Source organism: Pteronotus mesoamericanus, unplaced genomic scaffold, assembly GCF_021234165.1.
Source record: "Pteronotus mesoamericanus isolate MK-2021 breed Mesoamerican mustached bat unplaced genomic scaffold, CSHL_Meso_final contig_90, whole genome shotgun sequence".
In the NCBI taxonomy this organism is placed as follows: Eukaryota; Metazoa; Chordata; class Mammalia; order Chiroptera; family Mormoopidae; genus Pteronotus; species Pteronotus mesoamericanus.
Window position 1 is genome coordinate 37801358 of NW_026555277.1, and position 15211 is coordinate 37816568.

The following is a 15211-nucleotide window of genomic DNA, read 5'->3' on the forward strand; positions in this document are numbered from 1 at the left end:
AATAAAAAGAATACATGGATACAGATACCAGTTTGCTAACCCTGGGGGGAGGGAGAGGAGAGATGGAAGAAGGCCTGGGAGGATAAAAGGTAATGGGAAAAAATACAATAAAAATGAACTATTAAAAGTAAATGAAACAAAATAAAAATAAAATGAAACAAAAATAAAGATACTTTCACATATATTCATAACACATAGACATAGACAATACTGTGGTGATGGCCAGAGGGAAGGGGGGCTGTGTGGAAAGGAGAGAAATGGGGACATCTGTAATTGTGTCAACAATAAAAAGAAAGTTAAAAAATAGTAAATTGAACACAGAAAAAATGCTATTCAATATTTCTGATTAAGTGACTCCATTTACTTTGTGGTATCTGTATTCTTAGTTGTTTTCTACACAGATGTTATGCCAAGGAATTTGAAATATTGACTGAAGTATAAACAGAATTGCTCTGGCTCAGCAAAAATAGCATTCCTATGGTTTACAGTGGATTTCAGGGAAAAGGTTGATTACAATGACCTAAACTCTAAGAGAATAGAACTCTGAATTAGGAAAAAAAAAAAAAGTTTTTCAACTAGATGCCTCAGAAGTCGATATACTGGAATCTTCCTCAAGAAAAAGCCTTTGTCTGCACAAGAAAACTCTTGCTGTCAGAATGTTTCATCAAAACTTAAAATCCCACAAGGATACATCATTTGTATAATCAGACCACAAACTTTTAACATTAGTCACAGTATATCACCTTGAGTGACCAGCGCAAGACCAGGAGTTGTGACTTGAAGAGCAATGTACAGGCTCTAAACCTAAATTTACATAAAACATATTTTAATATTGGCATGTTATTTTTCTAATGAAATGTAGCATTTAACATCTTTAACACTTGGCAGAAGATGATTGAACTCTCCAGCTCAATTTCTGAAACACTTCCAATAGCCAAGAAAATTAATTTGAGAACTAGACTCTTTGTCCATATCAGCCTCTGTCCAACACTTTTGTTTTGGGTAAATTAAATTCTGACTCATTCATAAGACAAATGAGTGGAGATTTCAGTTTAACCTTTCATTTCCCTTCCACCTCACTTGACCTCAGTTTTTTAAGAAGGCTTGACATAGAAGAATACATTGAGATATTTTCATTTTTCATTACATAAAAAATATAAATAACTTATTTTTACCTAACGTTTTATGCCCTACTGCCTCTAAGGCCTGAGATTAAAGATATTTCATTAGAGTCAGATTTAATATAATATGAAGTAATGATGCAGGCATGTAATAAAAGCCAAGTCCATTGAATATTTACCTTCCCAGGGAGATTAGGTAGAACCTCAATTAAAGAATATTGTTATTGCCTATGGCTCATTTATTTGTAGATACCGGTTAGCAGGATCCTGATTTAGAGCTAAGTAGGCAATCTAAATACTTGAACCTGACAGAATGAGGAGTATTATCACTCTGTTGTGTAATAGATTATTATTTCTAAATTAACATATTTGAAATTAATTTTTAATAAATCAAAACTTAATATTGTAAGTCAATTAACATATACTAATTTATTACTAAACACAATTAAATTCATAATACATGATTCCTGGCATATGAAGAATTTATATAAAATGTCATTATTGAGTAGAGGTTTGTTTCATTTGTACTTCCTCTTTATTTCCATAGTCCATAATGTTATGAAAATAAAGTATATTTTGAAATTAAATGTTAACTTTAACTAAAAAAAGAGCTATTTACTTAAGCCTAAATTTGGGGAGTGTCATATTAAGCATAATCTATAGAGACATAAAACACGAAGAAGACAGAATTCTTAAACTGAAAAGCAATTATAAGGCAAGATAAGTCGATGCCAGAGGGACTCTTACGTTCTAGCTAGATACTGATTGAACACAGGTCAGAAAAGGGTTATCACACACTAACTGTAAAAGACTATGTTTTAGAGACAATTTGATGATATGATTGTTGAAATATCAAATATGGAATGGTGGAGAAAAAATTGAGGGAAGAACGCCACAAATTATTATGTGAGTGAAGAAAAAACAAGTCTGAAACAAAGTGTATTATACACCTGTGTGTGTGCATCAGAAAAGTTTTGAGTGCAGAAACTGGAAATAGGAAGATTATATTTTGAAGGGCCATTATTGACTCCTCCAAAACATGAATATCTTTACTATGTAAATCTTGTTTTAAACTCTCACAATCATTCTGAGCAGCATCAAAGACAAAAATTCAGCCCAAAGAACTTAATGTTAAAAGGAGAATTGCGCAGCCCTATTTACTCTCACATCTTTTCCTATTTGATTATATAAAAGCAAACATAAAACACTTTAGCATTGGGAAAAAGGTTAAAATGGTGCCTCAACAACAGACAACCTGACTGTTATTCAGCACATGGGCCAACTGTTTGACAAGGAGTCATGCAGGACAAGAAGAACCTTAAGACTGAGGTCTTGCCCTCGAAGGACTTTCAGGATGGCTGATGAGCGTCGGCCTTGCTCACACATGCAGGATTTTCTGGTAGATGCACTTAACAGGCTCCAGAGCTATACTGATATCTTTGCATTGTATCATTAGATGAGTGAAACAGATTTTAATTATTTCAGGAAAATTATAATATAATACACACACATATAGGAATATGAGAGAAAGACTTGATAGTTTTTAGAATTAGGTTAGTAACAGCCTATGAATATTTATGCCAGTTATCCTCTGAAACAAAATGTTGTAAGTTCTGTTTTGAGTTTAAAGGCATAAGCTATTAAAGGCTTTGTGCTCTGTCCTGAAAGCATCATGAACGAGTTGGTTCTGTAGCACTCTTTCATAGCTCTTTTTAAATATTTTCCCCTCTTAATGAAATCAGCTATTTGTACCTATTAGAAAACTCTGAGCTAGTTATTGACAAGTGTCAAACTACTCAAAAAAGATTCTCCTGCAGTGTCTAATTTCTTCCATTTTTGTAAAAATCATAATTTTCATTATTTCACTTGGTAACAGTTATAAATCAATGGTCAAAAGAAACAGGCACACAAACTATGACATTTATAACACCATTGCTCCGAGTGTGTTTCGTGACATAGCTGAAATCGTAGGTTTACTGATACTCAACGAATGTATTATTTCCAAAAGGGAAACCTGAATAGAAAAAGATAGGACCATCTGTTTTGAATTACAAAGCAGCTGCTCCTTCATTGTGATCAGATTCACTGACACTAGAGTTATTAAACTTATAATTCCAAATATATTTTCTCTTAATTAAACTAAGTGTGGGGATTACTATAAAAATTATTTCATTATTTATTGACAAGATGGGCAGTGACAATTTGATTCATAAAGTAGGTATACTACAAGTCTACAAAGTTCACAACCAAATTTTCCTTCTTTAACCTTTGCTTCCCCACTCCCCCGAAACCCTACGAAATGAAGAACACTGTCAGCTGAACTTCTTTTTATTCTTCTGATACAGACAACTGTAATTGTATGGCTATAGAACAGTTTAGTTTTTTAAAACATAATATCAAAAAGCAGTATCCATTCAAAGAGATACTGAAGTATAGAAACACATCTAGGGAATTAAAAACATATGTCTACTTTCAACACTGTTCCAATTCCCTGTAGGAACAACCATGATGGCTGACTGTGGTGCATGCTATTCTGTATCTCCACCTTCTTGACTTGACAGTAATTCTGGAAAATTCTGGTTCAGTGTTTGCCACAATGCCTAAGTTTTAGTACCTGAACTCTAGCAATCCTTGAGAAAAATACACTCAGTGATATAACAGGACTTTAGAAACAAAAGTTTAGATGTGAAGCTCAAGAGGTTAGTCTTAATTATAACATTTTTAATAGACTTTTGCTATTACCACAGCAGAATGCAAGCTCTACATTCCTTGTTACTTCTATAACATACCCAATGCAAATTTTATAGGATATTCTATCACATTATGTATAAGGGAATTTTACAGAAAAAAAATCTCTCCTTTGGAATGTATGTTCTTAGAAGGCAGTGTCTCTAGCCAATTCATCTGTGAACCTCAAGTACTGACTAGCATATTGATTGTTTTTCCTTCAACCAAAAATATTTTTTCAGTATCCTCTGTGTGCCAAAGACTTTTCTCATAGTGGAATAGTAGTATGACCTGCAAGCTCTTTAAAGAAAAATTGGGAAGTGAGAAAAAGCAATTTATAAAATGCTACTTATTAAATCACTTCTTCTGCCATGAAGCTTTAAGATCCACAGTAGCAATAAAGAAGCTTGTTTGACATTGCTAACTCAAGGTTTTCCAAATTTATTTTACAACATATCTCAGTTTTTCATAGTCTTTAGGCATATATGGATTTCTTCAATTTAAAGTTTCTATAAATCTTTATCTTAATAAGTTTATGTTTTTCACATTTGTCATTAAGACTCAAAAGGTCCTTTTTCTGGTCTAAGGGGAAGAGTTGTGTTATGGAGGTGGGCCTGCATATGTCCAGGATTAAATATTGCCACTATGACTAGTACTTACTCCTTCAGAGAACTGCTAGTAAAATGTAACTATAGCACTTGGTAAACATTAGCATTTTAAGCCATTTTTCCTAATTGACACTCAAGCACAAGTAGATGTATTGATTGTTGATGTGTCAACAAGTTTTATTTGAAATACAGTGTCAACTTTTGAAGAAATAGGTCATTATATTGGGCTGCAGTCCAAACTATTAAATATGAGGCTGGATAAGTATTATTTTGGTGCAGTCCAGGTTGACAAAAATATATTTTGAGAGAGAGTCGTGAATCTATTAGGTGCAGATCATAGATTCTGAAAGAATAATTGCGTACTACTGAAGACAAATTTACCATTTCTCAAGTTAGTCCAGGTTAAGCTCTCTTTCTCTAAGTACAACTCCTTAAGCTTATTTAATGTAAATTATTTATTTTAAACAAGATCTCAAAGGTTAAGTGGACAAATCACTCTCACTCAAAATTTGAGACCAAGAGATGATGTTATAGTTCTGATAATGAGACCCACCCTGAAGCAATTATGAAGGAGATGGCAGTGCTACCGTACATCATGAAAAAGAGAAAAATAGGACTATTTAGACCTATCCTGGTGAAGCCCACTCATGATGAAGAAAAGTAGGTATTTTAAGTAATATGTGAATGAATAAGCAGGTGAGGTATATACGACTCTCCTTCAAAGTGATCTAAACATAATATCAGGGAGGCTAGATATGTATATGACTACAACTAAGAAGACATAGGAATTATTCATTCCAAAGGCCATAATGTAGAAAAATAGAAATATGTCTTACATTACTGGTTAATACTGTGACTAACCAGCCATTATTTAGATGTTCTTTACATAAACAAAGAATGGGAAATTAAGCATGTCTTGAGTGACTCATTACTTAAGATTGCCAACTACTTCCAATTAAAGCTAACCTGGGTTGTGGTGAATAGTCCAGGCTCTTAACATGTCTGCTAAAAGACAGATGTGTCTAAATTTATCTGTGGCATTACCTGTGCACATTCTTAACTTCCCCAGGCTTTAGTATCCTCACATGAAAAATGACAGTGATTAAAATAAAAAGCCTACACTATGAAGTTGTAAGAAAATAAAATAATATATATAAAGAGCTTTGCACAGTGCTAAAACCCATAAATTTTTTTTCAATAAAAGATAGCAACAACTTCTATTATTGTCATTATTATTATGACCTGATCTTACATGGCTACCTATGATATTTCCTTGCAGAGAGAGGAAAACGATGATTGAAAAACATTAGTATATTTTTAATTTTGTTAATTGTTTCTTTTGCTGTTCAAAACTTTTTAGTTTCATGTAGTCCCAGTTGTTAATTTTTTTCTTTTGTTTTCCTTGCCTGAAGAGTTCTGTCAGAAAAGAATACTGCTAAGGAAAATGTCTGAGATTTTATTGCCTATGTTTTCTTCTAGGAGTTTTATTGTTTCAAGTTTTACATTTACAGCCATAAAAGAATGAAATCTTTTTGCAACACCATGAATGGACCTAGAGAGTATTATGCTAAATGAAGTAAGTCAGGCAAAGACAAATATCATATGATTTTACTTACATGTAAAATCTAAAGAACAAAATAAACAATGTAGAAACAGACTCATAGATATGGAGAAGAGACTGACAGTTTTCAGAGCACAGAGGTAATAGCAGGAGTAGGAAGTATAAATTGGTAGTTACAGAACAGTCACAGAGATGTGAGTTGCAGCATAGGAAATGCACTCAACAGTCAAATGATGGCTGTGTGTGGGGCCAGATGGGTGCTTGAAATATTGGGGAACCACATTGTTGGTTGCATAATTTTCTGGTCACTGTGCCGTGCATCTGAACCTAATACAGAATGGTGTTGAATGTGAACTGTAATTGAAGAATAAAAATAATGACAATAAAAAAACAATATCTATCATTATTGAATTTTTATTCTCTGCAATGACAATACCGGGGCTTTAGTTTATATTTTGACCTCTTTCAGATTCAACTAATACAAGTTATCTTCTTTGCTGATTTGATTTACTTTGGGGTTTGCTGACAAAACTTAGGTTTCTGGCCCTTCAATGACATGACTGTTGACTATCTAATTGCAGCATTTAGGTTCCCTAAATCCAATCTTGCCCAGGTTTCCGTTCTTGTTTAAGTGGAATTTATGTTGGCCTGTGCTACATTGTACCCTTTTTCCCTCCCACAAAAGATATCTGAACACAGGAAAATGTTGGGGAGCAACAAGATCACATGTCCCAGTCCCCTTTCCATCAGTAAATTTTCATTAACTATTACTGGGTGACATATTGAATTTTAAATTTATACACAATGATTCTTCTGTGCAAGCACAGTAATTTTGCAGTCTTTTTTTTTTAAATTACATGCATGCTTCCTCTGGTCAGAAAAAAACAAAACTCATACCTGATTTCTATGGTAGAGAATGTTTCAAAGTGATGTTTGAATGCAACCACAGACACAAATACTCATTTCAATCATTTTTCAATTCTACCTTCCCTTCATGTTGATAACAGTTCTATTTCCAAACATCCTTTTTGGTCATACACTAGTGAATTTTGGAGTAGATATCAACTTTTTGTACAGTTTGAGCCATTTAATTCTGGTGGTAATAACTCTATTGCATATCAACAGCGGTTTTCCTACCAGATTATCCCTTGTGAGAGTATAATCTCCAAAATCCAAAACGCTCCCAATAAAATTCTCCAAAATTAAAGATCCTAGATATTAGGGACTTCATGCATCATTTTGCTACTTTAAAGTTATATAACTATGAAGCTTCTGAAACCAGGTAATTAAGATACCTAGTGAAACTAAAAAAATGACATAATAAAAGTAAAGCATTTATAACTGCCTGACACCTGTAGTTGCTGCTGCTGTTGTTACACTGAGTTAGTAAAGAGGAGCAAAAACATATTCCAAGCTTGCACTGTCAATATTTTCATGTCTGAAGCGTGGCTGAAATGAAAACTCCCTGATAATTATGTTCACTCACAAATTTAAAATATATATATATACATTTTTCTTGAGGAAAATGCAGCTTTTTGTTTTTATTATTTGGAAAATGCATACTGTCAATATAAAACAATGCTATTGAGACAGCTATATTTTACTAAAAGCTGAAGTAAAACTCCCCATATAACAAACAAGCAATAAATGAAACCCCCTTCCACACCCGCCCCCAAAAAGAGACACAAGAAGACAATTTCTGGATGTGCACAGCTACCTCCCTGAAACTATATCTTAGATGGATAAAACCCCTCTCCTAAGGTCTTTTCACAGAGAAGGTTTTAGAGGGAGAATAGCTCTGTTCTCCTATGTTCACAATCCAATCCTAATTCTGGAAATCTCATGCTTTCCTTCTTTAATTGTGTTTTTTTTTATAGAGTTAAACACAAATTGTTTTTACATACATAAAAACAATAAAACCTTGAAAGAACTTTTAATTCAAATCTTTTTCTTTCTCCCTAACCTTACATTAATTTCCCAAATTTTCCTAGGTGTTGGATCACATTCTTCTATGACATTCAGGACTCTCCGAAACTCCAGAATCATTCACAATAAAGTATTAGAGTGGTCGAGGGGTGATAATAACAGTTCTTAGAAACAATCATCTCAAGAACAATTACAGTTAAAATATGAAGGAAGACTTCAGAAATGATAATATGACTGTGAGAGCAAACTAGTTTATGAAGGCATTATCCATTTTCTGGCTTGCTTTAAACTAGGAACAAATAAATAGTGGTAAGGCAAAGAAATAAACAACTCAATAGGGTTGCATTAAGATCCACTGTCATCTGACATTTCAATCTTCAATTTAATATTCTCATGACTATGTTATGGACACTCAAAAAACATTTCCTTAATAACTTTTAGCCATTTATTTTAGAGTTGTTTGAAGGAACAAGAGACTGGATGCTGCTTTTACCCAGGCTGTGGCACTTTTTCACACTTTCTTGAGGTAAAATAGCTCTTGCTTATGAAACTATAACCTTCTATTCTTGGACTACACCTGACTTATTGCAAACAACTAACTCTAAGAACCTATTTGCCTACCCAAATTTTCATTCAAATATATTAGCTATGGGGTGGGGCTCCCTTTGGCAGAGCGGGAAGCCAGGAGAGAGAAAGGAAGGGAGAGAAAGAATGGGAAAGAGACATACAGGAAGAGATAATCAGACAAGGTTTAAAGCCCACACTTAAATCAAGTAAATTAAGATTTCTCCCTAAAGATTTATGGAAAGGATAATACACCTTCAGATAATGTTTTATTTTGCATTAGGCCCAACTGTAATATGGAATATTTGAAGGGATACATAGGTATATCAAATTTTTCTCCAGAAATAACCAAAGTAGTTTTAAGAGTTATGGCTAAAGTGATGAAGAACCTAGGCCATAGGTTCAAACAACCTTTGGCTTGAATTTGGTTTCCACTATTGACTATCAGACTGGCTGAAGCAATTTTCTTACTTATGCATCATATACACATCTATACATCATATGTGTTAAATTAGGCAAAAATAGATTAAATGAGGAAATATCTAACATATGAATGCTATTTAATTATTCCTTATTATTATTTATTATTTCATTTGTTAATAATATGATGAATTAAAGGCTTCTTGATCCCTTTATCTCAAAGAATTGTTTCTTCTTCAACACCTTCATTTTAATTTTCAAGTGAGTAGAACCTCAATGAGTAAAAAGTGTTAATTAGCCCACATTTCAAAAACAATTCCTGGAAGATGTCATTTTAAAAATCAAATGATAAGTAAAATTATAATTTTATGAGAGGAAAATTATTTTATCAGCATTAAAAAGACAGGACTATGATATAATTATAAAGAGCCTTTTACACACATGAGTGTTAGACACATAAAAATCTTATCTTTTTCCAGATACAACATGAAAATAACCTTGAGCAACAGCATAAAGTGATTTTCAGTAAGTCAAGATTAAATTCTTTTTAAACTATATTAAACTATCTGATAAATCCAACTTTATTAACTGGATTTTCTAAAGAAAAAATATAGAAATTGTCTTATATAATTAAATTTCTCTGCCTTCATTGAAATGGCTGATATGTTTTTGGAGTCATTGTGTAGACATGTAAACTCTTTAAGAAGAAAACAAGTGTGAAATTGAAGAAATGGTAGAATAAAAGGTGATATTTATGCATACTCTTCTTAACCTTTAGCAGTAGTTTCTCAGACAGGGAGCTGCTTTTTTCAATAAGATTTCATTTACGTGCTTCCATTTAGAACACAGAAAACATAATTTAGAAAAATACTTTGTATTTTGCATAGGAAGAATTATGAGAGAGAAATAATATAGACTGCAACATGAAATTCTCAAACTTGGAAAAAGGAAAAGCCAGCCAGAACGATTTGGAGCATGGATTGCATCACAGTGCTCATTCCACCTTCGAGTGGTCACAGGCTTCATATTCACAGGAGACCTACTCTAATTTCATAGAAATAGCTTTAGGTTTTGCATTCATTTCTGTAATTGAATGGTAAAGAAAGTAGCATATTAAACTTGTATAAGTATCAGGTATTTTAAATCGGTAATCTGTTGGTTTTCACAACAGGAATTTGAGATTAGTTATTTTCCCAGCTCAAATGAAACTAATTACCATAAAACATTTTTTTCAACAGCTAACCCAAAATCACACTTGTAGTGTGGAAGACTGGAATTCAAACTGAGGGAGATCGGCCTCTGTCATAGGGTAGTTTTCCTGAAAGTGAAGTTTAAGAGAGGCCTCCTTTGGAAATTAATTTACCCTTGTGAGTACTTTCAAAAGAAAGTGAGACTAAAATGGTAGATTCAAAATGTTCAGCAAGGAAGTGGTCACAGTGGAAGACGAGAAGCTCTGGAGCACAAACTGTACCACAGAGGTTGACCCACACTGAGGCAGGGGGCCTTCTGATTTATTTGCATATCAATCAGACACAAAGTTGACTATAGGGGTGCAGTACAGAGCACTAGGGAGTAGGGGGACACAGGCGTCAAGGAGGGAGATGGTGTATAAATACTCAGGGAGGGAGAGGAAGCCTAATAAAGCACGGGGCGGGTTAATGAGATGGGGGGGAAATACATTAATACACTGAGGCAGGGAGAGGCATCCTATTAGGGGAAGTAGTGATGAGAGAAGTTGTTGGTGAAGGAGAGGATGAATAAAGCTCAGGGCCAGGGGAGGAGCTTCAGTATGCTCAAGGCCATTTTTCTGGAGATAGGCATTTGTTAGCTGTTGCAGATGGAGACAGTCCTAGTGAAGAGAGTCTGGACCAGGCATGAAGGTCTTCTATAATCTCTAAAATTCATTCCATGATGTCATTTCTTCATACGACTGTTCCACATGCTAGGATGTTGAATATTTGACTGAATTGCTATCTGTCAACTCCCTGGAACACCAATCCCCTGTATCATATCCCCTACTTTCTGCATTCTCTCTAATTCTATCCTTTCCTCGTGGAGATAGGAACTTAACCTTGAGGACTTACTGGCCTGCCTCTGTCCTGAGAGAGCAGGATTCCCCACCCTGATACAGGCAAAGCTATGCAGTCCTTATACAGTTTTATGCAAGGCTGAAAATGCAGTGCGTGTGTGGGTGTGTGGATGTGTAGCGCTTGCTCAAAAGCATGTCTCACTTATTTATTAATGCAATGAAATGTCTTACTCATGTTTTGGAATTATAAAAATGTGCTCGTAGATAGTGACAATACATCAGCTACAACACATTAGTTATATACAAACTCAATGTAGAATTTTCTTGGGCTCCTCAAGTGATACAAAAGTCATTTATGTGACACATTTTAATCCAAATTCTTATAACCATAAGAAGGGGAATTTTTAAGTACAGAGGATGGGCAAATTGCTCATCTATTTTTCACACTCTTTACTTATAAGCCATGATTTTGAATTGTATTGTTATTATTATTGTTATTATTTAATCTTAGTTCTGTTATACACTGCTCTTCTCTTCCAGAAATTTATTTTCCCAAGCATAAGTTTTGCCGGAATACTTCTCAGTGTTGAAAACCATAGAAAAGTCATTTACTTCTGTGACATCTTCTACAACTCCCTCCTCTCTATGCTCAGAGGTAGGGAACTTGACTCTTCTATTTGGACATTTGGTCTTACTCACATGCTCCCAAGGGTCCATCTTATGTGTCTGGACTTGTAAGAAATTAACATTTTTCCCAGCATACTCACATATTTGCTTATTATGAATAGTAGCAAATCAATTATTATTTATTAAATAAAAATTAAATCAAATTTACATATTCTTATTTGTTATTAAACTAACAAATTATCAAGTTATTACTCTTGTTAGTTGCTAAAAGTGTCATTTATAGCTCAGAGGTCCTTAGGTTCAGGAGACTAAACTTCTCCAGGAAGGCAATAAGATATGGAAGATGTGGTCTTGCTCGCGTAACTACCTGCTGCTCTCCTCTTACCTAACACATTCTGGGCTACTGGACACAGTATATGATTCCATAATTCACTCCAGGATGAAAGTACAACCCCTAAAACAGAGGCCCTGGGTTAGCTGGGTTACTTTACAAGACTTTATAACAGGCGTCCTGGCTCTAGACTCCGCCCACAAATCTGGGAAACAGCAGAGAACTGACCTCCCAGCCACCTTCACTTGCTCTTCATTTCAGAACTCAAATCAGCAGAAAGTCTTACTGTCTTTGTTCACTATAACTCTTGGTCTCATTAATAGTTCATGTACTCTCCTTTTGGAGATTTTTGATGCAAAGTCATATAAAAACTCAGATTTTATGTTCAACCCTAAATGGCTTCAGCAGATCCCATCTATCTCTTGTTTTGTGAATCTGGATTTCCTTGCCCTGTTCACTCCAACAGAACTGATCTCATCTGAGCGGCTTATTCCAGAAGCATTGTTGCCTCCAATACCTGAAGGGAGAGGTTTCTTTTTTTTAATTGTTGCCTTCCCCCCAAAATTGTCCCAATAATTAGTTTCAGGTAATCTTGCTGTGTTGTCACAGCCTCATCTCAACATCCTTAACAGTATCCAACAACAGTAAAAAATACAAAATCTAACTACAGAATTGTTTATAATTTTCTTTATATATAAACAGCAAAAATTCAGCTGGGTCCATATAAAAGTGTCACCATACCATCCCCTACAAAGCGCAATGCATAACCTCCAGTTGCAAATTGAGCTCTAGGGAGACCAGGGCACGTTCTTACTGTGTGTTCTCTTTCTGCCGTAGCATGCCTTCCCCATTTCATGTTTCAATCTCTTAGGGCCCTCCTCTTCCTGATTCCCCTAAGATGTAGAGGCTGCTTATTTGTTCAGGGTCACGCTCAGCGGTAAGGCAGGGTCACTCAGCTGTAAGCCATCCTCACTTGAATCCATTCTTCTCATGTTACTATATCTCACTTTCACTAAGAATGGGGAATAAGGGACTCATTATCACCCACTACTTATTTCCCTCTTTCCACTATTTGTCTTACATGTCCTTTTTACTGCCAGAAAAAATACATATATATTAAAAAAGCAACAGAAAACAGTCACTGTCTGCAATCAGTGGGAGACTTCTCTTTCACCAGCCCAAGCTCTTTCAAAACCTGTAGTTCAAGGCCAGTGATACACCACTGGCATCTGTTTATAGCCACTGTGCTCACCATTTATCCCTAAAACATTCTATTTTTCAAAGGTCTGTTTTGCTTGTTTTTTCCCACAGATGCGCTTCTCATTACAAAGCAAAGCCAGGAAACCCTGACAATACTTGCATGATGTACAGTACTTGCACACATCAAAACACTAAATCAGTTTCCTTCTCACTTGGTCCTCCACTTAGCATCCTGTCTGGAGATGCATCTTTTCTCAGCCTATCACCTTTTCATCACTTCTTTCAGATAAACACTCTCTACATTCAGCGCCTGAAAGGTTATAGGTAGACAAAAGCTGGCGTTTTCCTGAAAGCAATTTACTCTTTTTTTTTTTTTAACCAGAATTTAGCCTTTGCTTGGTACTAATTACATACATCCACTAAATTCCATGGTGCAACCTAGACTTTGGAATCAGAGTCCAAGGTCCAAATCCTGGCCCTGAAACTTATTGTAGCTATAAGAGATGATGGACAGAGAAGAGGCAAAGGCAAAACTGTATAGGCTGTATTTTACATGGTCTGAGCATATTAAAAAGACAGGTATCTTTACACTTTTAATTCTTTAAAAAGGCAGTCACAATAGAAGCATGATTTAAAAGTGGCTATTGATTAATTTATGTTTTCCTAATATCTGAAAGTGCTGTAAGACAGTGTTGGTCCAGAACAAATCTCTTAATTGCTACAATAATTATAAAAATAAAATGTAATACAATTTTACCAATGATTGCTACAAAATCATGGCTAACCCCCTTACAACTCTGAAGGTTTTCTTTCATGTATAGATGTTTCCAGCTCAGACATGATCAAATCTTTTTGAATTCAAAAGCAGTCCAAAGTGACTTCATTTTTTATTTGGCATGGAAACAATTACAATTTTTATTTATTTATTTACTTTTCAGAGAAATTTGTGACTTTTACCTGAATGTATTGCCCAAATAAAAAGACTACAAGTCTCAGCTTCCCTTTTATTTGGGTACGGCCATCTACTAAGGCTAACAAATGAGAAGTATTTGTAAAGGAAAGACAGTATGCCTTTCTCCCAAGCTGCTGTTTGAAAGGATGATCTGAACCCCCTTGGGCTGTGAAGGTCAGCACCTGAGCAGAGCAGAGAGGTGGAAGGAGCCTGGGTCCCTGCTGACAGGCACAGTGGGCATAGGGCCTCAGGTCCATAATACTTGTAGGAGCCCACAAATTAAATTAAAACTTAAAAATAAACTTTTAGGATAAGGAAATATAATATTATTATGTTAAGCTATAACACACAATATTTATATTAACATATAACACAGTCACAAACTGTAATTATGTAAGTACTTAAAGGAGGAAGGAGTCAATGAAAGTAAAAGTATCTCAGGCCCACAAAAGATATAACACAGCTCTGCTTGCTGACCATGGAGAATGAACCAGCCCTGCATTTCCTATTTCTATGAACCTCATGTGAGAAAGAGATAAACTTGTATCTTGTTTAAGGCATTTTAATCTAGAGTTTTCTGACATATCCAAGACAAAGAATCTTTAGGATCCAAACCTTGTGTGACAAGGCATGTCAAAGGCTGCATATGTACCACCCCCTTACATCCTGCCAGGCTGGGAGCCTTGCTTCATCTTCCAAACATGAAAACAAGCAGCATCACAGTCCCAAACCAGCTGCTCTTGCCCTGGCTGGGTGCTCAGTTGGTTGGCGTGTCACCCCGTACACCAAAAGATTTAAGCTCGATCCCGGTCAGGGCACATACCTAGGTGGCAGGTTCATAGGGGAGGCAACCGATTGAAGTTTCTCTCTCTCTCTCTCTCTCTCTCTCCCCCCTCTCCCTCGCCTCTCCCTCCCCTCTCCCCAATAAACAATATCTTCAGGTGAGGATTTAAAAAAATAAAGAATAAAACCAGGTTGCTCTTAGCCACCAGACCCTACCCTTTCCTTAAGACAGAGAAACTAGCCGAAAGCATGTTACAAACTGCATTTTTATGCTTCCCAAAAATGCATATATTGAAACTCCAACCCTCACTGGGATAACGTTAAGAGGTGGAGCCTTGCATATTAGTGCCCTTATAAAAAGA

General features: G+C 35.2%; 1 protein-coding gene across 3 annotated transcripts in view; it reads right to left on the reverse strand.

Annotated features, from left to right (window-relative positions):
• The window catches only part of LUZP2 (leucine zipper protein 2), a 353608-nt gene that overhangs the window by 326145 nt on the left and 12252 nt on the right, over positions 1–15211 (reverse strand). The window lies entirely within an intron of this gene.